Here is a 24470-nt window from a genome sequence, read left to right as displayed (position 1 = left end):
AACTGTGAACCTCTGACCCTTAGTGGGTTGTAAAATTAATTGAGTGAATTATGCTGTAGACAAAAAGTGGGCCACATACTAAACCTGACAAGCTCAGGGAGGGCAGCATGGAGGCCTTACAAACTCAGAGAACGAAGATAATCACATAGGATGGTCTCAAATTAAAACTTTCTAACTAAAAGCAGTTTATAGTGGGTAGTCATGCTCTAGGGCAGTATTTTTCCCTAACAAAGGTCAACTTTCACCTTTACAGAGCCTGTCTGTTGTCTTTTTGCATCTAAGATAACATACTTGTCCTGGCAGGGTGGGTGAGTTGGTTGGAGCATTGCCCCTAAACCAAAAGACTGAGGGTTCAATTCTCGGTCAGGGCACATACTTAGGTTGTAGATTTGATCCCTGGTCGAGGTGTGTATGTGAGGCAACCAATCTATGTTTTTGTCTCACATCAATGTTTTTCTCTCTCTGTGTCTCTCCCTTACTCTCTCTCTAAAAATTGAATAAAAAACAAAACAAAAAAAAGACATATCCTTTGTTGAGGGTTAAAAAAAAAAAACCTTTGGAATATCAAAGTAGTTTCTCCCCTCTAACCCCTCAAAGTGCAACCACCACACCAGAGCAGAAACCACAAATCACCTCTGTTATTATTATCATGTTAATTGTTATTAACTACCCTATGCCCACAAACATAAAAGAAGTATGTGTCTATTGGTTTCCTTTTTAGCCAATCCCAGGGATCCCCCTCCTTTGCTTTCTCCTGCCTCCCTAATCTATTACCAGTGAATCTCCTGTAAATCCTTTATGTCTTCCCCTTTGATTCTGATATATAAAATAAGTGATAAAACTGCCCTTTCCTGGAGCATTTTCTCAATTCATTGAGATTTTGCTTTCCAGCAATTGTCATCAGTTTGGCTCAAATAAACTCATGAAAATTCTTACAGGTTTGGACATTTATTATGGTGACAATGTCCACTTAAAAATATAGTAGAAAACATGAAAGTGCACTACATGTAGGAAGATTATCCATTATTTCCTGAATATTGACTTCAGTTATAAGCACACATGCAAGTTTATGTGATGGGTTCATTATAAGATGTAGTCCTTCTTATGGATTCAATTAAACAAGTTTCAAAGATGCCTCCATTAGCCAAAGCAATCTGAAACCCAGATCTTTATTGCTACCACTTATTAGATGCCTAAAAACTTCCAGGCCCATTAATAATAATGCTTAGAAAAACTTTTTAGAAAATTACCATGACAGGAGTTAGTCAGAAGTCTTCATTATAATAAGAGCTAACATTTACTGAACACTGTTCATCTGTTAGGCATTGTGCTAAGTATTTTTCATACATTATTCAATCTACTTCTCATAACAACCCTATGAGGTGGCTACTATTACCCTTTCTGTTTTTCAGATGATTAAGTTGAGGTTATAAGAGGTAAAGTAACTTGTACCAGGTGACTCAGCTAGTAGAACTCAGCTAGTTTGGTTGCAGAGACAAAATATTTCACCATCAGACGACATTATTTTTCAAGAACAAATCCCTAATAGAAAGGTTGATTTGTAAAACCTCCTTTTGTTGTCTAACTTTCTGGAAGTGTTCCTCAGTGAGCACTAGGATAATTCAACCCCTTTTGATACCTATAGAAAATTAATATGGGATGTTGCTGTAGTTATGGGTGTGGAAGGTGGGGTGATACTGGAAAAAGCTGATTCCTGATTTGACTCTAAGGAACCTGTTCTATTCACCCCCTATAGCTTCTGTCCAGAGAGGCTCAAATCCTTAGATTCTGAGGCCAATTTGTCTACCACACTGAATAGTGGGGTTTCTTCCACCAAGAATGAAGTTTTCTGCCTACCAGAAACCCTAAATTTGGGAGTTTCTGGAACTAGAATAAATTTCTCTAGGTCAGAGAGCAGAAAACTTTCTACAAAGGACCAGGTAGTAAATATTTTAAGCTTTGAAAACCATATGGACTCTGACACACTGTTTCACTTAACCACTGTACTGGGCAAATAATATGGCTAATACTTAAAACAAATGAGTGTGGTTGGATTTCACCTGTGGGCTGTGGTTTGCTAAGCCAAGTTCAGGAGACTAAAACTGACTCTTCTTTTATGGCCAGTTCAGGGAAAGAAAAGCATAATTTTGTTATTTTTTTTTTAAGTTTTATAGTCACATAATACTTTCACTGTGTGTCCTTATCTTCTAACATTCAAACGGCCTCCTACCAGCCATTCTGCAACAAGACCTAGTAATCTTCAGAGCATGGAGTATACCTGGGTTTTGTTTAAGAGATCCTTACATCTTTCTAGGCTCACCTGTCATCAGATCATAAAGTCTGGGAAGCTCTACCCATTCAATTCCAAAGAAAGGACCCCTGTGGGGCACTGTGTCCTTCAGGATCTCATCCTCATCTACTCAAGAACAGAACCTCAGAACAGTCCTCACCAAATGAAACCAACATCTTCTACAAATACCTGGTAGTAAAAATGACCGCGCATACCTAGTCACTGGTAAAATCCCTGTTAAATGAAGCCTGTGCTCTCGCACAGGAAGTTTCCTTAGACTAAGAGAGTCCTCTGCACCTCAAATCCCATCAACACCAGAGGGCTGCTGTTTGCATTTTCACTCTCTGTAATCCCATGCCTTTAACTTACAGTTTAGCTTCTAATTAAAAAGATGATAGCTATCCCAATATAGTGTTAAGCTTAAAAATAAGAATGCAAAATTTAGTTAATGTGACCTTATAGTTTGCTAAAATTGTGTATATTTATCTCCTTCCTTCCTTCCTTCCATCTTTTTTCTCTCTCTTACTGTCTCTTTCTCTTTCTTTCTTTCTTTCTTTCTTTCTTTCTTTCTTTCTTTCTTTCTTTCTTTCTTTCTTTCTTTCTCTTCCTCTCTCTTTTTTGTACTAATGTATTAATAATCTCCTACCATTTTCTGAGACGGTCTAGCCAAGGAACTGGAGGGTTCTTTTCTGACCTAATTAGAGGGTAGATGGGGAAATATGGCCTTGAAGGAGTGAAAGGTAAGCTAAATTGCTCTACCAGGACAGGAAACCTGGAAAGGCTGGGTGAAAGATCTGGGCACAGGGAGGCTGTTGCCAAAGTAAATGAAGTTGGGTAGAGTGTTGAGACGGACGCTGAGGCAAGGAGACATACTGAGGTGAGGACAATGACCGTGAGAGCTGCAGGTGAGCAAGGTGAGAACCCTTTTCCCTCTCCTCTTTAGTATCTTCAGGAACATTTTCAGGCTAATGCATTCTGGGGTTGAGTTTTTATTCTTTGAGTATATAAAGGAGCAAGTTAGCACAGAGTAAAGACAGATCTCCCTACCATGCGACAGTCATTATGTGCTTTCTTCTTTCTCTTTCTCTCCCATACACGCACAAGTTATGCCTACTTATGAGAACATTTTTTATAGGTATGTAATGGATGACAAAACGTAAAAATCTCAACAGTTGTTAATCTTTATTTTTATTTTTAATGCTACCCCTTTTTTAGTATTTTCTAAATTCTGTATAAGACACATATATTAATTTTATTCTCAGAAAAGTTAAAACAAATAACCCTTTATCAGTTATTTTCATCTTAGTATTCATATGGTCGGAGAAGAGAGGAAGAAAGTCTTTTGAGGACATTGAGCATTTGAGAAGAGCTACATGGGGGCGCTAGAAGGGGAAAATATGAGTCCAACATCTTCCCATACTCCATTTTTCCTGAGCGAAGGTTGGTTAAGAACAGCAGAGAAGTGTAAATATAGTACTGTATTTCCTTCCTGAAACCCCTCATGGGAAAAGACATGGAGTGGGTGTAGGAGACATGTCAGGCTGACGAGACTTTCCCACGTTCTGTGTTCAGAAGGAGAAAAGAGATTGCTTTATGTATTAGAAGGCGGAAAAATGGATATTTAAAATATCCACTTTTGCATTTTTGTTTTACCTTCTTTAAAAATATTATTAACATACATTTACATCCCCTAGCCTATACTGATTTTGGGTAGTCTAATTCTCTAAACCTCAAATTGGCATTTTACAAAGGATTTGGTTCATGGTTTCTCGTTTTCTTTTCTTTTTGAGAGGTGGAAATGTTAAATGAGAAGATGTTAGGAGAAAAGCAGAGGACAGACAGAGGGTCTGGGGTCCTTCATTAAGTTCAGTGAACATTTATTAAGGGCTTACTTGAGGCCAGCCACTGTTCAGGGGAGGGCAGGTCAAGGACTGAGGTGGAAACCCTATCCTTTGGGAGTGTTGTGTAATAAAGCGGTTCTCATCCTTAGGAGCATGTTAGAATCACCTGGGGATCTATTGAAAAACATTGATGCCAGAGCCCTAGCCCAGACCACCCGATCAGAATCTCAGGGATAGGGTCTGAATATCAGTATTTTAAAAAATCACATCAGGTGACGTGAATATACAGCGAAGACTGAGAACAGCAGTCTCAAAGCAAAGGCAGGGCAGGCAGGGAGTTGCAACGCACATACTGTGCTGTGAGAAGAATGTGTGTGTCCCAGGTGGGCATGGAAGATGAGAAAGATTAATTTTGCCTTGGGAAGGGAGGTTCCATGAAAGAGTCACAGAAGAAGGGACATTCAAGCTAAATCTTAAAGGTCAAATAGAAATTTATCAGATCAGACAAAGGGAATAGGGTGCATTCTATGCAAGGACATCAGCCAGTGCCAAGGCACGGAGGTATGAAATGTGGGGTGTATCCTGGAGCCACGTAGGGACATACAGGCAGTGTGTTAGTTTGCTAGGGCTGCAGTAACGTAACAGCACAACTGGGTGGCTTAAACAACGCAAGCTTCTTGTCTCCTATGCAGTGAGCGTGCAGCATGAAATGTGAGAAGGGGACCGGAGGCAGTGGATTGTTCTCTGGCGCTCCAGGCCGAAGATGTCAGCCTTGAAAGAAAGACTTGGTAAGACTTGGGGACCAACTGATATGCCAGATGGTAGTGGGAAAGGAGGACTGGATCAAAAAGAAACTCAGAATAGTAGTGTTTTGTGTGTGTGTGTGTGTGTGTGTGTGTGTGTGTGTGCTTTTAAACAGAAATGGAGAAACCCATCTTTCAAGGAGACGAATGAGCTCAGTTTCAGGTTTGGTGAATATGTGGGGATAGAGCACATCCAAGCGGAAACAGCAGCGGATGGCCTGGAGTTAGGGCTGGAGACCTTGGGAGGCAGCCAACCGCCGACAGAGAATGGTTGAAACTTTGAGATGTTCACAGCCCAGAGGCAACAGTAACAACGGCAAAAGGGGGAAAGGGGCCCCTCCCTTTTGCTCTCCTTGTACACGTCCCCTCTCCTGCCTGGTCAGTACACAGGGTCTAGTTCTGGAGGCCAGGAGGACATGGTGTCTTGGCTTCTACGGGGCCAGCTAGGACGGCTGTGACCACTGGAGGCGCTGGCTCTCTCAAAGGTGCCGCGGGCTCTGCGCCAGTGTTGGGGACCAGCAGAACAGGGCTGGCAGGTGTGCTGTCGCTGGAGGAAATAATGTGCCAAGAACATCTTAGAGTTTGTGATGAAGTTTGGGTTGCCATCAAACACATGGCCATTTAGTTTCCCCCAAAATCTACTTCAACATTCTGCTGGGTCTCCAAGAGAAGACAAGTATGGCCTCCAGAAGTGCTGGGTTCCCCGCAGGGACAGAATAACTTGGAGGCTTCCTTAGGAGTTTCCTATAAAAGCCATTCTACTGTTCCCCTCTTTTCCCAAAGTGGATTTAGCCTAAAGCCTGTGCGTCATAATTTAGGACATTAGCCCAGATATGCCCCCTGAATGACACGTGGTAAGAGTACTGGCTTAGCTATTAGGAGACTCGCACTCTAATTCCAAATCAGTTTCTGAGATTCAGCAAGTCACTTTACAGACATTGACAATGAAAACGGTAGACGATATCATCTCTGGAGCTTCTTGAAGCTCCAAAATTCCCCAGTTTTTGTGTCTTAATTGGAGCTCAGACCAAGAATATTTAGTGCTTGTTAAACACCCACCTGAAATTGGTGGGCCAGTCTGAAAGCTATATATTTCTCAGAATGTTGGGACATGTTGGTTCTTTTCATACTTTTTTGCCTCTTCTGGCCATAAAGCTGGTATTCTTCCCTGCTATCTCTGTCACTTAATGTCTACTCAGAGAACTATAATCAACAAAAACTGCTCAAGGCAAGCAGTTTTGGCTACATTGACTTCTCAGCAATGAAACCAAACAGTTGCTCTAAGGCTACGTGTGCCCTTCCTAGCCACTGCGTGGCACCATGGACAAGCTTCTCCCACAGCATTGGGCCCCAGCTGTAAGTTCATTCGAGTAACAAGCTGTCCTTTCCCCTGGCACTGGAGATTTTCCTGTTATGGCATGAACAGAAGGCATGGTCCGTTTCATTACTATTTGTTAATGAAAATGTTTTGAATCATTTATTTTATGACTTGTCCCCCAGAACTGGGTGGGGTGATGTTAAGTTAAGAGAAGGTCTTACAGGGCAAGTGAGGCCTCTTGCTAGTCATGGGAGGACTTAAAAATTTTTTTAAACAGAAAGTAGGTTCTATTTGCTTGACAAATTCTAAGTAGTCAAGGGACAACCATTTCATGTTCCCTCATTGAATTTTGGTTCTTGTGATGTGAACATGACATTAGAGGATAACAGACCCATTTTTGTAGGAGGAAGTACAATAATGAGAGTGAAATAATGTGCAAAGAACATCTTAGAGTTTGTGATGAAAGAGATAAAATTAGAACCTCAGGGGCCCAAACTTAACTCAAGATGGCATCTTCTTCATATGGGAATATATGCATTTGGTATCTTGTAGAAGATGCTGGGTACCTGGCTGCACCCTGGCTTTCAGCATGGTTTTCCTCCTAATATTTCATAGCTTCTCATTAAGTAAAGCAAAGGCGTGTCTCGAGAGACAGGTACTCGATAACGGAGTGTGGATATTTAAGGGTACAAGTACTTCCAAAGACCAGAAATAATACTATATTTTTAAAACTCTGAATTCCATTTTTCCTATTTCTTCATTTCTCCTAGACAGTAGATGGTTTCACTTCTGTATAACACTCCAACAAAAAAACAAGCCATAAAAGCGATTAGACCTAATTGTGAACGTATGAACACCATATCTTAAACATTATAAAGTTGTAAGAGGAAGATGGAGAAATATAGTGTTTCTTAATCCTGAGGTTAGATAGAAATTTGAGAACCCGAAACGTTTATTATTCTGCCTCAGGCAGGAGCACATGTAAACTAACTAAATTGTGCTAATTGTAGAGATCACAGACTGGTTATTTCCTAATTCCCTCAGAACAGCTTTGCAAGTAACCTTCATAGGCATTTTTTTTTTCGTTATCCATCCTAAATCTCCTTTTCTCTAATCAGAGCTATATAGTCTCCAAAAAATAATAAATATCTGGAAAGCATGATCTAATCATTCATCAGACTTATTTCTAAATTAAAGAGCACACATTTCTTAATATTTTTATAAATCTTCAAAAATATTTTTAGACATCAGTTTATTGTTAATTCCTAGAAATTTCTCATTTCATAACTTCCTTTAAATTGTGAAGATTCCTCTCGGGTCAGCTTCTGTATCACTCAGGGTATAAGGATACATTTGTATAAAGCCCTGACAGGCCCCCGCCCTTGTCAGACAGGGCTTTGTTGGCAACTTCACCTTTGGGAACAAGCCTCCTGGTAGCAGCAAGCCACAATCAGCCATAGAGGTGACAGAAAAGCCATAAAGAGCAGACAAAGGACCAACCAAATGCATTAGGCTTGGATCCAGTTAAAGAAGGAGCAACTTGCTCTCTCTACCTTCTTGGCTCCCAGGCAGTCACAGGGCTCAAAATACCATAAAATCAGCAATGATTTTTATAATAATGATCAGGGATCATTCAGAAAAGATGCTATTCACAAAGGATGTGAGCAGTACAATCTGTTTCAAGAATTGGAGAAGTGTGTTTCTTAACCTAGAATGTGTTTCAACCAAATTTATTCAAGTAAATTTAGTCTTGGCATAACAGAGGTAAATTGGATAGAAATTTTTACCCTTGTATACTGTCATAAAAATGTGAGCCAAGAGATTTTTCTGTTAGCAACTCAAACAATAAGGATAGTGGAGAACTAAGGGAAAGGACAAGTCTCTCTAGGTAAATAGGAGCTGCTGAGGAGGTAGGACTAGGTACGGGATAGGAAGGACCTGTCTGGCTACAGCCTTTTATTTTCCATGGAACTATATTTTGAGCACTCAGTTTGTAATATACAGCAACCTCTGGGTTAAAAATGGCACCGTGAGTGCTTGGACTGTGCGTAATAGTGTGGAGTAGGGGAAAGTTCAGACTGCCGTTTTGTGTCCCTTCATGGCCTCGATGGATATCTACACTTGTTTCCTGACTTGTAGCATAAGCCATCCTGTCTAGTGCCATGTACACCAGGGTTTGAAGGACAGGTGGGGAAAAATTCCAGAAAAGCCAATAGTTTGAAAGTTTACCTATATTCAGCAACTTACCTAGCTTGGATGACCAATTCACCTTTCTCTGTCAGGATCGCTTTTTGTTTGTTTGGTTTTCAATCAAATATGGAGCTTAGTCATCCCTTCCTGGAGGTCACAAACTTGAACTAATCTAAGCCTTGCAAAGTTCTGCAAAGTTCTTAATAAATTATTGATTCAACCTTCACTTGGATATTGATTGAGTGCCAACTACATGCCAGGTAATGCTAGACCCCCCCAAAAAATAGACCAAAATTCCTATCCTTAGAGAAATCAGCTTTATGGAGGATATACATAGTTTTTTGTATGTGCCGTATTTGTTCTGTCTCTAACCAACATGAAATCGTAGACAGTGAAATGTGAAGCAAGAACAGCAAACTGATGAGGACATAGGGCCCAACTGCACCAGGGGCCCCAGAGTGACGAGTGACCTCTTCCCCGATGGCTGTGCAGCAGAATTAGCTGTTAGAAGTACAGAATGCCAGGCCTCTCCAGGGGTGAGGTCCAGGCATCTATATTTTTAAAAAGCTCCCTAAGTGATTCTGATGTGGCCAATGCAGAAATTTTCCCAAATTTATGTTTGGAAATCACTGGTTCTCTTGATATTTGTATCTGTCAGCGTTCCAGCAGAAAACAAAAGGAACATTCATTCGGATAAATTGAGGAGTTTACAAAAGGATGATTTATAAATGTGTGGTCAGGCTGTTGCGAACCCCCAAAGGATGATGCAGAACCTTGAGGTCAGTTGCAGGGGGCAATCATCAACATGTCTAAGCTTGAAGGAGTGGGACCTCCAAATCTGGAGGAGAGGGCCTCTTAACAGGAGCTGTGGCCTTCCCTGGAGCGAAGCAGCCAGCTGGTTGCACCAAATCCAGTCAAAACCCAGAGGGCCAGGAATGATACAAATTGTATAGGCCAGGCTCCGAGTACATAGGGAAGGATGGGAAAAAAAGGTAGAGGGAAAAACCGGAGGAGCAAATGAAGATATTCAGCCCAAGGCCTTTTTCAGCTATGGGAACACATGAAAATACAATGGTGTCCAAAACTGATGTAAAATTATATTCCTAATATTTCATGACAAAATTGTTTTTATGAGCTGTCTGACTCTTAGACCCTTATTAACTCTACTTGGTACCCCCAAGACAATGAAATGAAAGGTTTTTGTTCTTGCTTTTGTTTTTTCAACAGCAATTAATATTTATTAAGTAGTCACATTCCATGTACTGTGATAATTGTATTTTTAATTTATGGACCAGCCCTTAAAAGTCGGAACTATTTTACAGAAAAGGAAGTCGATGCACACAGAGGTTAAGAAATTTCCCTTGGGTCACACAGGGTGTAAGAAGCCTAAAGCCATGATTTGAGGTCAGATCTATCTTATATCAAAGCCCATGCTGTTAACCTTTATGCTTTTTGTTCAGCCTCTCCAGGAAAATGTAGATCCCAGTCAATCTCAGTAACTTGTAAGGCTATGCTCTAATTTTGTCAAGAACAAGAAACCATAATTTCTTGTATTCTTGAATATTCTTGAAGATGGTCTCATACTCGTTCATTACTTATTGATACTTGTGTTTCCTGAATATTATGTATCTTTCCATTTATACTCAGGAAGCAACTTCGGCCTTGTGGATTGTGATTTTCTGCATTTATGACTCAGAGCCGAAGCACTAGGTAGGCAAGCTTCTCTGGGTTCTGCTGGTATTGCTGTGTTCAGAACACAGCTAGGCTAGGATGACCACCTGTTCCAGTGTGTCTTGGATGGAGGGGTTTCCCAGATTGTGAAACTTTCAGTGTTAAAACTGGACAGCCCCAGACAAAGCAGGATGGTGGGTGAGTGACAGTTGTTGTTATTAAAGATAGCTTTAGTTTTATAACGAGAGCCTCAGAATAAACTTAAAAACACATTTTTATTTCTTTTTATTTATTTATTTTTGTTGTTACAAAATAGTCACAGAGATGTCAAGTATAGCATAGGGATATACTCAATAATATTGTAATATGTATGTATGGTGTCAGATGGGTACTTGAATTATTGGGGGTATCACTTTGTACATTATATAATTGTCTAACCACTATATTATACACCTGAAACTAATAAAAAATAATACTGAATGTCAAATGTAATTGAAAAATAAAATTAAAAAAGAACAAAAAATGTAAAAACCCCACATTTAAAAAAATTAGAGTCTAATTTTTTTCCTCACACTTTTACTCTTCTTAGGTCCTGGTTAGATCTATTCCTGCAGTATCTTCGCTCCAGTTTCTGACCCTTCCTTAAGACAAATAAGCTGAGGCACAGAAGTCACATGATAGAACAGGGACAGGGCATTCACAGAAGGTTCAGCCCAGACAAGTCATTGTGGTGACCAAAGGTGGCAAGTGATGAGGATGTGAGTCCTCCACAAAATAGCCCCAATGCCCGTCTCTTATTATTTCAGTCCTAGACAAGTGATACTTGGTTAAAAGTGCATAGAGCTTATTGCATGATGCTGTCATGGCTTGTTTATTGCTTGTCTCCTTTGGTAGACACATTATTGAGGACAAGGGCCCAGCAGTCTCAGGATTTAGAACTGCACCTGCTTCATGGCAGCAGCTCAGTGACTTGTTGGGGGGCATCTGGGATACAAGGGGGAGGTAAATATACTCAAGAGTTGTTTCTAAACTTTCTCTGTTCATTATGAAACTTACAAAGCACTTGAGGCAGGGAATATTATCATTGAAACATCAAGGCACTTGAGGTGGGGGAGAAAGAGCAAGGTACCTCACATTACTGGAGAATTTCCTGCTGAGTCCATTTCCAATCTCATTCCTCAAAGACTGATCTCTCTTGGGGATTCTGCCAACTGTCCGAAACTGCACAGGCATCTGGGTACAGACGTAAGGTTGGCCCCAGGGCCTCGAGGTTAGCTGGCTTTCTGACACTCCCGTGGCCTTCACTCCCCCTGGTTGTTTGGGGGATACCAGATAACAAAAAAATGTTTATTATTTTTTTGTGAGGGGGCAAGAATTGTGTTCATTAAGATACCAGGGCTCTTTTTAGGAAAATTTTCAGAGATTTGTTCATCCTGTATGATATTATTAAAAGTAGAAAGAAGGAAGGAGGGTGGAGAAGGAACTAATACTTAGACAAAGCACTTATTTTGTGCCAGGCAGAGTGCTAGCTTTTACATGTCCTAGAGAATTTATTCTATGCCAAAAAATTATGAAATTAATTGCCATTTCCATTTACAATAAGGCTGAGATGTGGTTTCATAACTTACCCAGTCATATAGCTAGTAAGAGCCAGAGGTGGGATCTGAAACCAGGTCTGCTCAACTCTCAAACCTCAGTCCTTGTTTGCTAGCAGGCAGTCCTGAAGCATCACAGCTGCCTCCTGGTGGCCACCAAAATCTCTGCACTGGCTCCTGGATCACCAGGTCTCTTTCAGTTTCTGATGTTACCCAGATACTAAACATGACCAGAAAATATTGGGTTATTTCCAGAGAAAGCCTACGAGGCACACGGAGCTAACAGTGGGGGCTAAAAGGAAGACATGAAGAGTAGCAGAAACCATGGCTTTCGGACTGCCTTACATTATCTGGGGGAAGATACACCATTTATAAGTGTAAATAAAGTTTCTGGTTTAATTTCACCAGTATCAATTATTCACAGGAATGAACAGCTGCTGAGGATCTCTCCTCCCTGCAGGGTAAACAGCAGGCAATGTGCGGGACTGGTCTTGGTGTTTGGGTTCAGTCTTTTGAAGATCAGTGCCCTCTGGAGGTTGAAGTTAGAGAAGCAAATGCAGGAGAAAAGAAGAACAAAATATTCTGCACCTGCTCTTTCTTATCTAAGTCCCTGCCTCAAAGTACATTAGAACCAAGGCTGGGGAACACTGGAAGACCATTAAAAAAAAAAAAAGTGATCCTGTGCTTGACATATCATGGCACCACTGGGCAAGTGATAAGAAACTCACGTGATTCCTCAACTCTATGCCCATGGGGCTGTTTGGTGCTCCATGGTGGATCCTCCCATGTGTTCTATCCCGTTTACCTGTCTCAAGCTGATGGGGCTTGGGAAGAACCCTTCACCAAGGGGGTGAGAATCCCAGTGAAAAAGAAGTGCCACCTCACATGGAGGACTCAGTGTCACCATCTTTGTTTTCTTGGTTAAGATACGACAAGGCCCAGAAGGCAGATCTAGATCAGCCCTATGGATTTGCTCCTGCAGAAGCCAGAAGCTGGAAGCCGGAAGCCAGCAGTGCGGAAGGCACTGGGGAGAAACTGGTCTAACATTTGTTGAGCATGTACTGTGTGCCAGGCACTATTTTACTCACTGATTTCCCTAAGAAGAGGAGCACTATCCTTTGGTTTTCTTTAAGTCCTTGGCTGAGTTAATTTTAAATGACTGACCTGTCCCCTAAATAGGATGGCCCACAGTAGACAGAGCTGCTTCAGGTGAGAGCCAGCAGCAAGGGAATGAAGCAGGAACCCAGTCCCAGCAGGGTGAGCCTGGTGAAGCCTGTGCCTTGGGTAGGGCTGAAACGGAGGGGAGGGAACCCCAATCTCCAAGCCTCCTCCTTTTTCTTCCTAGCAAGATTGATTTGAGAAACTCAGACTTAGCATCAGGTCTAGAAAGTCTTTGTTACTAAGTCTCAATCACCGTCTTGTAGCCACAATTCTGATGACCAGATCCCTGTCTTGCTCGTGCGTCTGAGGCCTTGGTTTCTAACTGAAGCAAACAGTCGGTGTCCCCGCCCGTATCCTCTCAGCCAATCCCATGGCCGAGCTCACTGGTTCACCTGCATCCACCGGCACCTGTGTCCGCTTGCCTCTGGGCTTTCTCTGCAGCAGGAACCTACTCCTACCATGAAGTGCCAGGGAGTCGATGTTCACCTCTCTAGCAGCCTTCAACCAACAACCAATAGGACATTCAACATATCGCCTACACAAGGAAGGACAATGTTAAAGCCAGGACATTTGAAAGAGCATGCTCAGAAGTAATGCTTAGAAGGCTTGTTTCTTTAGAATGCCCACAGTTTTTGAAAGCACTTCAAAATCCAGTGCCAATTTCAGGTAATAGTTTTCTAAAAATTTTGGTGTGGTATGGGGCAAGATGGTATAGCCGTCTTTGAAATCTAGTGCTCAGTCTAAAGAGCTTCAAGCTCGGTTGGCTTAGCAGACTATAGTCCCTTCCATTCAATTCCCTGAATAGATTTTGTATTATCTCTTGCTGTGCAAAAATTTACCCCAAACTTGGTGCTTAAAACAATAATCGTTTATTATCTCTCACGGTAGTGAGAAATTCAGGAGTGGCTTCTCTGGGCTTCTCAGTACCTCTCAGCAGGTGGAAGTCACATGTTGGCCAGTGCCGCAGTCATTGGAAGGCTTACTGGGCCCGAGGATCCACTTCCAAGGTTGCTTGCTTACACACCTGGCTATAGGTGAGATTCTGGGGTCAGCTGCTCTTCATGTGAGCCTTTCTGCAGAGCTCCTTGACGTCATTATGGCAGGTGGCTTACTTCCCTCAGTGAGGTAGCAGTCCAGGAGGTTAAGGTGGAAGCTGCGATCCTTTTTCTTAGCCTCCAAAATCACATTTCTGCTCTAAGCTATTGGTCACATAAATCAGCCTTGGTTCAGTGTGAAGGGGGCTACATAATGGCAAGAAGAGCATGAGCTGAGGATCAATAGGGGCCGTCTTGGAGCCTGGTTACCGCAGGTTTCTAAGGAAAAGTTCATTCCATATAAGGTTTTAGGTGAGAAGAATAGCAGATTCAAATTACATTGGAAAATGCCTGTTGGTTGGACAACCCAAAATATTTTTTAAAAAAATTTAATTATGTGCTTTCCCATAAAGCTATTTATCACAATGATCTGTAACCTTTTTGTCCAATATTCTCTAACGCACGGGTTTGTGCTGATATCAAAGAGAAAACTCCTTAGAAACATATATGTTGAGTCACAACTGAGCAAAACAGAGAGTTTTGCTTCTGATGAGAACGAGTCAGCTCTTCGATGACTGGCTTTCTTCTCAAAATCTACAACCCATGGATTCTCAGAGATGTAGGTCAGGATCTTGAGCCCAAGTGTCAGGCTGGGGCATGGCCTGGATATTGCTACCTGAGGGTGTTTTTCTGGGCCAGGATGTGGCTGCACAGTGGAGCCCTTTGTGTGCTCAGGGCAGAGAGAGTCCACTGGCCTGATGGTTTCAGGGCTCGTTTCCTGAATGGGAAGGTTCCACCACCTGGTGGATGGATCTCTCCAAAACAAACAGGCCTCATGCCTCTAAGCCTTGAGCCCAGGGCTGAGGCCCCTTGCACTGGGAAACAGAGACAAAACATGGACTCGTCATCAGTGACATCAAATACCAGTGCTTCTAAGATGTTTTTATATTTATTAAGTTCCTGCTACCAGAAGTCAAGTTCCTACTGCAGAACAGGGAAAAAAACAAAACAAAACAAAAAACAAACAAACAAAAAAACACTCGAGAAGGCAGCACTGAAAGAAACCAGGTAATGTGAAATGGCAGAGTTGGTGCACTGAGATTTATTCTGTCTTTTTAAATCCTCACCCTAGGATATTTTATTATTGATTTTAGAGAGAAAAGAAGGGAGGTGGGGCAGAGGGAGAGAGAGAGACATCAATGAGAGACAGAAACATCAATCAGTTGCCTCCTGTACACCCCCCAACTGGGGCCTGAACCCGCAGCCTAGGTATGTGCCCTAACAGGGGATGAAACCCCAAACTTTTGGTGTATGGGATGACACTCCAACCAACTAGTCACCCAGCCAGAGCACGCTGAGCTTTATTTCTCAGTTTTGGAAGTAGCCTGAAAACTCTACTCTTATGGGAAATAGTCCTTTTAGCCACTCAAAAACAACAATAACAACAATAAGAAAAAACCCAACAGTGCTATGGTAACATGTTTTAACATATGATATAATGTGTGAAAATACATTACTTTTTACCTTTCTCACAACAACTTCGAGGTTGATATTATTTGCCTCTGGCCACTCTAACTAAAGTGGCAAGTCCCCTCCCTTCCCTCATCCTGCTTTCTTTCTTTCATCATAGAGCTTGCTGCTCTCTGACATTATATCCTTGTCTACATATTTGTCTAGTTTCTTATCACCTATCTCCCTTTCTAAAAGGTAAGGGCCATAAGGGCAGGGCTTTGATGTGTTTTGCTTTTTGCTACATTCTCAGAGCCTAGTAAATGCTCCATAAATAATCGCTGAAAAATAACTTTTGCATTGAGTCAGGCCTTAGAGTCCCAGTTTGATGCATTTTTCAGCATGTTGTGCTGCCTCTCTGTTTTCTGTATTAAGAACCCCAAAGCCCAGATTTTTGCAAACTGAGGCCACAAAGTTGCAAAGCTGGATAATGCAAGAGCTCACACTGGAACCCAGGTCTTCTGGTATTTAGTTACTGAACCTGGTTTTGCTGCCACGGACAACATAAGGATTTTGCCCCAGTTTATGAAGTTAATGCTTAGGTGAGAAACTGTCCTCTTACTTTTTTTTAAAACATCATTAAAAAAAAAATTTTTTTTTTAAAGATTTTATTTATTTCTTTATAGACAGGGGAAGGGAAGGAGAAAAAGAGGGTGAGAAACATCAAAGTGTAGTTGCCTCTCACATGCTCCCAACTGGGGACCTGGCCTGCAACCCAGGCATGTGGCCTGACTAGGAATTGAACCAGTGACCCTTTAGTTTGCAGACTGGCACTCAATCCCTGAGCCACATCAGCCAGGGCTCCTCTTGTTTTTTTCACCATGGTGGTTGGCCTCTTGGTCCATGGTTCTATAAATGCACTTTGGGTATAACTCAGCATTGCTAAATTCCTCCTTATGCCCATTGCACCTGCATTATCAGTAGGACCTACAAGGTAATAGCCTGAAAGCAGTTACACATAGCTGCTCAGATGTACATGTCTAAGTTTCTACATGGGAAGAGCTTACGACTAAAGCTCTAGCAAAACATTTGAATCAGTATAAGGGTTAAGTTCCATGGAAGTCCAGAACAGATCTCATTTGTCTTTATGTATTTTCAGGGTCATTTGACAATTCCTTATCCATCTTTGTTTGACTTGACCTAGGCCTTGCCGCTTTTGCTATTGTCTCTCCTGAGAGCTGAGAGTAGCTGTCAGGACTGAACATGCCTAGTAAACACCCAGAACCTCTGGTTGCCAAGTTGGGGAAGCCACAGCAATCACTTGCTTATGGTTATTTGCTTGTAGAGCCAAGAACAGCCAAAATACGTCAGCTGGAAATTGACCCTCATAAGCAAACAGACTGGTCCAGCTTGTATCTCTGAAACAGCTCATTGGAGGGGTCTGGTTCTATTGAGAAGAAACACATGTTTATAACCAAACAACTCAGTTCAGCATGTTCCTCCTGAAAACTGCCTTGGAGCCCACAAGCCTTTGACACTCTTGGTGGGTTTGTTGCCCTGGACCCACCATGTCCATCCCCGCTGGGGTGAGCTGCCTTCCCAGGCCCGCCCTCTGCTCTGCGCCTCGGGGCTGGACAGCACCAGCCCTGCCTGGGAAGCTGCTTGAGAACTGCGGTGATGACGCAGAAAACAGACGAGGAACTCTGTCCCCTGAATATATGGCATCAAGTAATTGTACCGTGCAATGTTTTCCAATAATTTGTCACATTTCCATGCTATTTTTTTCCTTTGGAAAGATAGCATAAAGGGCAAAGAGTCAATGGGAAGAGCATAAGTCTTGGAATGCGGATTCCAATCCTAGATCTGCCGTTTACTGATTGTGAGCCCGTGAGGGAGTCAGCTAACTTTTCAAAATAACCTTCTTTTTGTTTTGTTTTCATCTGTAATGCAGGTATAATAAATATCTAACAGAGCAGTTAATGTTCGCATAATGTGAGTATAGAAACTGACAGTGCCCAGGGTCTTCATACATGACAGTGAATATTAATATTATTTGTTAAGTATCTACCGTGTGTTTTATCATTAGGGTAGCCACAGTCTAGCAGAAAGGCACTGGAAAGGAAGCCGAGGGAAATCTTTGTCATTGCCAGTTTTTGTGTTCCTTGGACAAGTCTACCTGACTGGGCCTTAGTTTTTACATCTTAAAAAATAGACAAAGATGTCACTCTCCTCCTCACTTAAAAACCAATGAATTAGTATTTTGGAGAGCACACTGGACCAGACATGGTAGAGCAGTCCCTCTTTGTCTGCAGAGGACATGTTCCAAGATCCCCAGTGGATGTTTGAAACTGCAGATAGTACGGAACCCTATATATACTATTTTTTTTTCTATACATACATAACCATGATAGAGTTTAATTTATAAATTAGGCACAACAAGAGATTTAATAACAATCATAAAATAAAACAATTATAACAATATACTGTAATACAAGTTACAGAGTCTCTCCCCAGTTCTCTCGAAATGTCTTATTTTACTCTACCAACAGCGTACTTATGCTGGACAAAGGGACGATTCACCCCCTCAGTGGGACAGAGCAGGACGACTCAAAATTTCATCACGCCACTTCATTGCAATTTAAAACTTATGAATTGTTTATTTCTGAAATTTTCCATTTAATATTTTTGGACGGCGGTGGACCACAGGTAACTGAAAGTGCGGGAAGAGAAAGGGGTGGATGAGGGAGGACTGCTGTACTAGGTTTTTCTTGAAGTACAACCTCACTTCTCACAACCCTGGCTGGTTGCTCAGGTTCTATGTATGAGGAAGCTGAACCCCAATGAGATTCAGTAATTTGGCCAAACTCATGACTCTAGAGAGTGGCAGGGTTGGAACTTGAACGTCGATTTTTCAACATCTGTTTATACATCATTTGTAAACTGAGATATTGTATTAAAACTTAATTAGTGCACTTCCTGTTATTATTTCTGTCAAGTGCTGACTATGTTATAAATACAAGGCCAGATGATTGGGATGCATAGAAAATAAAAAACAATCCCTGACATTGAGGGGCTGATCAACTCTTAGGGGTCTTTTGTTCTTTGGCATATAAAAATTGCATTCCCATTTTATTCCTAAAATAGAAATAATGTTCTGGTTTAAAAAAAAGACATTTAATCATGGACATGGACAATGGGGTGGGGATTGACTGTGGGAGAGGGGGTGGGCTGGGTTGGGGGAGAAGCAATGTCGGAAAGAGTGGGACAACTGTAATAGAAAAACAATTAAAAAAAACCAAAAAGACATTTAAAAAATATAATTAGTATTTCATTCGGAGAAGGAGAAAGGAAGATGATGGGCGACTCCAAAGTGTGTAGATCACGTGAAATAATGACTAAAAAATAAGCTTGGACAATAAAAGACATGCTTGAAATAGAAGAATTGTTATTATTATATTTATTATTATTAGACACCACTGCTGCATCTAAGGTGCTACAATTTTTGCATCGAGACTGAAAGGTTATGTGTACGCTGGAAGACAGTCTGTGAGACATGCTGAGTAAGGGTTAGAACGAGAGGAGCCACTGTGGTTCAGAGAAGGACATATGCGGGGTAAGGTTTGCAGGTTGCCTGAAACTCAGAGCTTTCTAAATTCAAACAAAAGACCCTGGAGAGGATTCATCCTTAGTGTTTCCAGTGTACACCTGATGTGTTTGAAGGGTCCTTAAATCATGGAAGGGTGGGGTTGGGTATTACCTTTACAGACAAGGAAATTTAAGTTTCTTGATGTGTTCAGAACTAGACAGGAAGGGTGAGGTATAGAAAGGAAGGATGAGGTAGAGACCAGGTATTTCCAAGTTTGGTTAACAGAAATGAAAAGAAACCATAGTTTAAAACCAAGTCCTCCCTTTCTCTCCTGGCAATATTACTTCAAACAAGTTGCATTTAACAGTTCAAGGCCTCATTTTCCTCATCTGTAAAAGGGTGAAGAACAGAACATCAGTGAGAGTATAAGGTTGGTATGGGGGGAAAAGTGAAATAGCAGAAGCAAGGATATACCTGGTAGAGAACTGTGTTTCTTTTTACCCATCCTTGTCAGATGTGATAATGAATTTAACCCCTTCCTTTCCCAGCTGAAGCCAATAAAGTGGCCACATTTTGCAGGCCAGAAGGAAGGATTTTCTTTTTCTCTTAACTAGAATGAAAGTGTGAACTGTTTCAAAGGAAGGGCTGGTGGACTTTATTTATCTTTGTATTCTCATTAACTGTCACAGTGCCTAGAACTTAGAAGGCACTCCAAAAATATTTATGAAGCTGAAAATATCACCAGGTTGTTAATAAAACTTTAGGTGTCCCCTCTCACTTACCCCTCCCATCTTGATGTTAGAAGAAATATCAAACCAACAGAGTTGAGAGAGTTCACTTTTGGTCAAGTAGCATCGATTGAGCCAGCCCTTATAAAGATAAAAACTATGAACTCTGAACAAAACATATTTAAAAAACCCAATTACTTGAAGGGACTAGAGAGTGAATAAAAGCTCAGGAATACTGGGAAAGAATTGATTCATGGATCATGGACACTGTGTACATTTCCCCCTCCCCTCTTTTTTTACAGCTTTCAGTCTGAGGGTAGGCCCCAATCTGTGGCTTGTGGGGGTGGATAAAGCCAGTGGAAAGTGGTATCTCCAAAAGACAATTCAGGGCAACCCAAACTGCTGGAAAAGGGAAGGAAAATCCTGAAAAGGAAAAAATCAGAGAAGGAAAGCTCCAAATTCTTTCTAAACTCTGCCTAAATCTCTGATTGGTTTCTGAATCATGAATGCGTAAGAAATTAACAACAATAACAAAAAAATCAATACTTTTCAGAGGAACATAACAGAACCCAAAGTTTGTATAACATATTTTTTCACAATGTCTGGGATATAATTCAGAATGAATTGATATGTAAAGAGACAGAAAAACACCATCTATACATAAGAAAAAACCAAAAGTTACATTATTATAATATGGACTTTATAATGTATGTAGAAGTAATAGATGAGTATATTAGAACTATAGCATAAATGATGTGGGTATCTATGTATCACATGCAGTAATACAATATGAACTCTAAATTGTCTGTGAAATATTAAGATTGTATATTGTAATTTCCAGAGCAAGCATTAAAAACATAATGCAGTAGGTATGGCTAAAAATTTAATAAATACATTAAAAGAGAAGTCCAAATTATCTTCATTTGATTCAGAGAGAAATCCCACTACAGATTTTTAGGCCCACCCAAAGCAGTCTCAGATTATAACCACAGAATGAAAGGGTAGCCGATCCAGATGTGAGCATCCAGAAGGGCTACCCAGTGACCACTTTAGCCTTAATGAGAACAAGAAGAAAAGAAATAGAATTCAGAAGGGACCTCCCCGATTTAGGGATGGGAGCAAGAGTGGGGGGACACATAAACAGAAAAGGGCCGGTACTGGAGTGGAAGAATGGGAAACAAGCCAGAAGCTCAGGAGGCTGGATGTTATTAAGCCTACTTCCTGCAGCTGGTTGCCCAGGACTGAGAAGAAGCTGGTAAGGCTGAGGGTTGAGAGTGCCCGCCACCACCAACCACATTCAACGTTTTAGACTGATTTGGATAAACAAGTGGCTAAGCATGTTGCTAATTACACTTCCAAGATATTACAGAAGGAAGGAAAAGAGCAAAACAATGGTTGTCCTGTTTCAACCCGGTGTTTTGCACTTGTTTTGGTGCGTCACAAAGCAGGGGAAGTTGCATAACTAATTGCCATCAATCCTCAGTTTGTTCACCTACCACCTACTCCCTTAGGAAGTCGGTGTTGACTAAGTCAAAATCAAGAGCTGTGAGGGAATGAAGGTGCCTGAAAAGTCCCTTCTGTCAGCCCCAAATCCACGTTAATTTTTCTAAAGAAAAACTTGAAAAGACTGAAGAAATTTTAGGGATACCAATTAAGTTGGGAACTCCAAATCATCTACGAACACCATGGAAAAACATCTTCATGCAGTTTTCCGGAACCTGCGTATCTGACTCAGTCTCAAAGGCAAAGTTCCGATTCAGCCCCTGTGGGAGGAGAAATTGCTAGAAGGAGTAAGAACATATCAGTTTCCAAGAGGGATTATGATTTGAGGGAGAACTCCTAATTTGGAGCTGGGTGTAAGAACAGGGCTGAGATAAATAATAATATAAAAATATGGGCCTTTAGGATTCTGAAGGATGACACAGGAGGTAAAATACTGTCTGGCTATGTGCGCTATTGTACCTTTGGGTTCTATAATTGATGAGACAGGGCCTGGGGAAGCTCTGTGGTGGGAGGAGCTGTCGGGCTGCAGTGAGCAGCAGCACTGGGAATAGGGTCAGGTGAGTGAGGCACAAAATTTAAGGGAGTGTACCCAAATACTCAGTAATCGAGATTCTTTTTTAAAAATAAAAAATCAACATTTGTCCTGGCAGAGTAGCTCAGCTGGTTGGCGCGTCACCCTGTACACCAAGTGTTTTGGGTTCGATTCCCGGTCAGGGCACATACTGAGGTTGCAGGGTCAATTGATGTTTCTCTATCACATGCATTTTTTCCCTCCCTGTCTCTTTAAAAATCAATAAACATATCCTCATATGAGGATTTAAAAAATGAAAAATTCATGATGAATAAAATGTAAAAATTTTCCATAAAAGCAAGCTGTTGCTGTTCGTTTCTGACCCTGTGTCATTGTGCCGAGTGAGGTACGGCTGTTTCCCAATCAGCCCTTGGTTCTTGGGGCTGCAGTGCTGTCAGAACCCCTGGGGGCGGTTGTATGATGGGTGATAACAGTGAGCAAACAAATCACACATCACAGAACTTTCTATTCAGATAAGTTTTCTTTCATTTTTTTTTAAATTGTAGAGCTTTCACTAATGTTTCCATGTGGTTCAAAATCTGGAAGGATGCTTTGGTAAGTATACAAAGGTACACACATTTATCCTTTGCCTCGGGCTCCAGCAAGGCTCAGCCCACCCGCCACTGAGTAGGATGTGTTGTGAATGAGGCAGAGTAGGGAAAAGCCAGGAACACTTGCTGAAAGCTTATTTCACAGAGGAGCGTTTGAGAATTCAGGGTGAGTTAATTCACAGATAGGGTCTGAGGAATAGCTGGCTGCAAATTCATATAAGAATAAGGGTCTGGAACAAAGGAAACAGCAGGACTGGGTGTGGTAATGGAGCCCAAACGGTGGAGAGAACTTTGGTTGAGGAGGAGTCAGTTAGTTACCAGAGTCCTTCCACTAACTTCTCATGTGATCCAGCTACATCAAGCTCTCTCTGAGCCTTTGTTTCCACACCAGTCAAATGAAGTAGTTCTCAGACCTGTTCTTGCTCGGAGTGCTTTCTCCCAACAGATCTAATGTGGAAGCCATAGATAGAGGTACCTACTGCTGATCTGGTTGAACTTGGTGTGTGAAATCAAGACCTACCTGATCACCTGCAGGTGCCTCTACGGAAACCTCCTCCACCATCACAGGGCTCCTCAGAGTGCAATTTGAAAACTGTATTAGGAAATCTCTGATGTCAGTTTTAGTTCTGGCATTCTGTTCTAGCCCAGAAGAAAGCCCTGCCTGTATCTGCATGTTGACAATTTGACAATGAAGTGTTTACTCCTGTCCAAAACCCGGAGGAGCCTCCAGCCTTTGGATTGCCCTTTTGGGTGTGCCCTGTTCTGTTTCCGGGCTCTTCTAGCCTGCAGGCCCATGGAATTAGCAGAAGCATCAAAAGGATTTAGTCAGCCTTGCTATGACCAGGGCAATTATACAGTGGAATGAGGCACGCTGCCAGGATTTTAACACGAAGCAGGCACCACTGGGGAATATTGACAAATGACCAGGGGCTGTCTGCACATGGCCCGGAGCCAGCAGCAGCCAGCTGGGCCTTGCTTCCTGATGAATGTGTCAGTTCCAAGCCTGTGAATAAATATTCCTGGACCTAGTGGTATTCAAAACAACAACGATGTCTTCTTTCTCTTTATTAGGGTTATTAACCTCTCAATTATGGTGACTGTTATTTAATTGTTATGGATCTTCAAGGACATAACAGCCTATTCTTAAAACACAGGTGGAAGTGAAGCAACAGGAGCAATAGAAAGGGCAGGGACTCCAGGGTCTGACAGGTCCAGGTTGGAACTCCAGTCTACCTCTCACTAGTCAGTGTAGTCAGTGATCTTGGTCTGGACTTTACACTTGTCTGAGCTTCAAGTTTCTTCGCTATACAATGGAAATTTCCTGATAGAGCAACTGTGAGGACTATAAATGTGATTATGTGAATGAAATACATATAGTAGGTACTCTGTACATGTCCCTTTCCTTACTTTTTTCTGCCACTCTCATCTCTTTTAAGAAACAGGCCAAGAAAAGTTTTCTGCATAAATCAACATTCAGATCCCTTCTGTGGGATTACATTGATTATTTTTCTTTTTCCATTTTCTGAATTTTTTATAGTAAACCTGTACCAGAATGTTTGAAATAATCTAATATCTGAACACAATTTGGATTTAGAAGCAGAATGGTACTCGTATATGCTCAACAAAGGGTTAATTTCTCTAACATATAAAGAGCTCCTAGAAATTAATCAAAAGACCAATGATCAAATAGGATTATGAGTTAAGAAAAAGAATAGGCAATCAGAAAATAGGAAATGCAAATATCTCTTAAACATGTAAAATGTTGCTCATCATCATTCCAAAAATATTTAAATATATAAATATAAAATCAAATTACACAAAGGTATCATATTTTTTGTTTGTTTTACCAATCAGATATGCAAATATACAAAAGTTTGGAACATATTCTGTTGACAAGGCTTTATGGCGAGTAATCCAAAATGTTTAAATGTATCACAGACACATCCATATCTATGTGGAGAGATCTCCAAGGGATAAAATAATAAAGATAAGGTGTGTAAAAGAGTGTGGAAAATTAACTACCCTTTTTTTTTTTTTTTTTTGTAGATAGGAGACAAAAAGGAAAACTTGTATCTGTATTTGCTTGCTATGTAACAAATTTGGGAAATTATGCTAAGAGAAGTGATGGGAACTGGCAGACGACAGAGGTGGAAAGATCTTCGCTGTATGTATTTTTTAT

The sequence above is a fragment of the Furipterus horrens genome, unplaced genomic scaffold, assembly GCF_987537825.1.
Source record: "Furipterus horrens unplaced genomic scaffold, mFurHor1.1.pri manual_scaffold_6, whole genome shotgun sequence".
NCBI classification, from domain to species: domain Eukaryota; kingdom Metazoa; phylum Chordata; class Mammalia; order Chiroptera; family Furipteridae; genus Furipterus; species Furipterus horrens.
Note: the sequence above shows the minus strand (reverse complement) of the source record.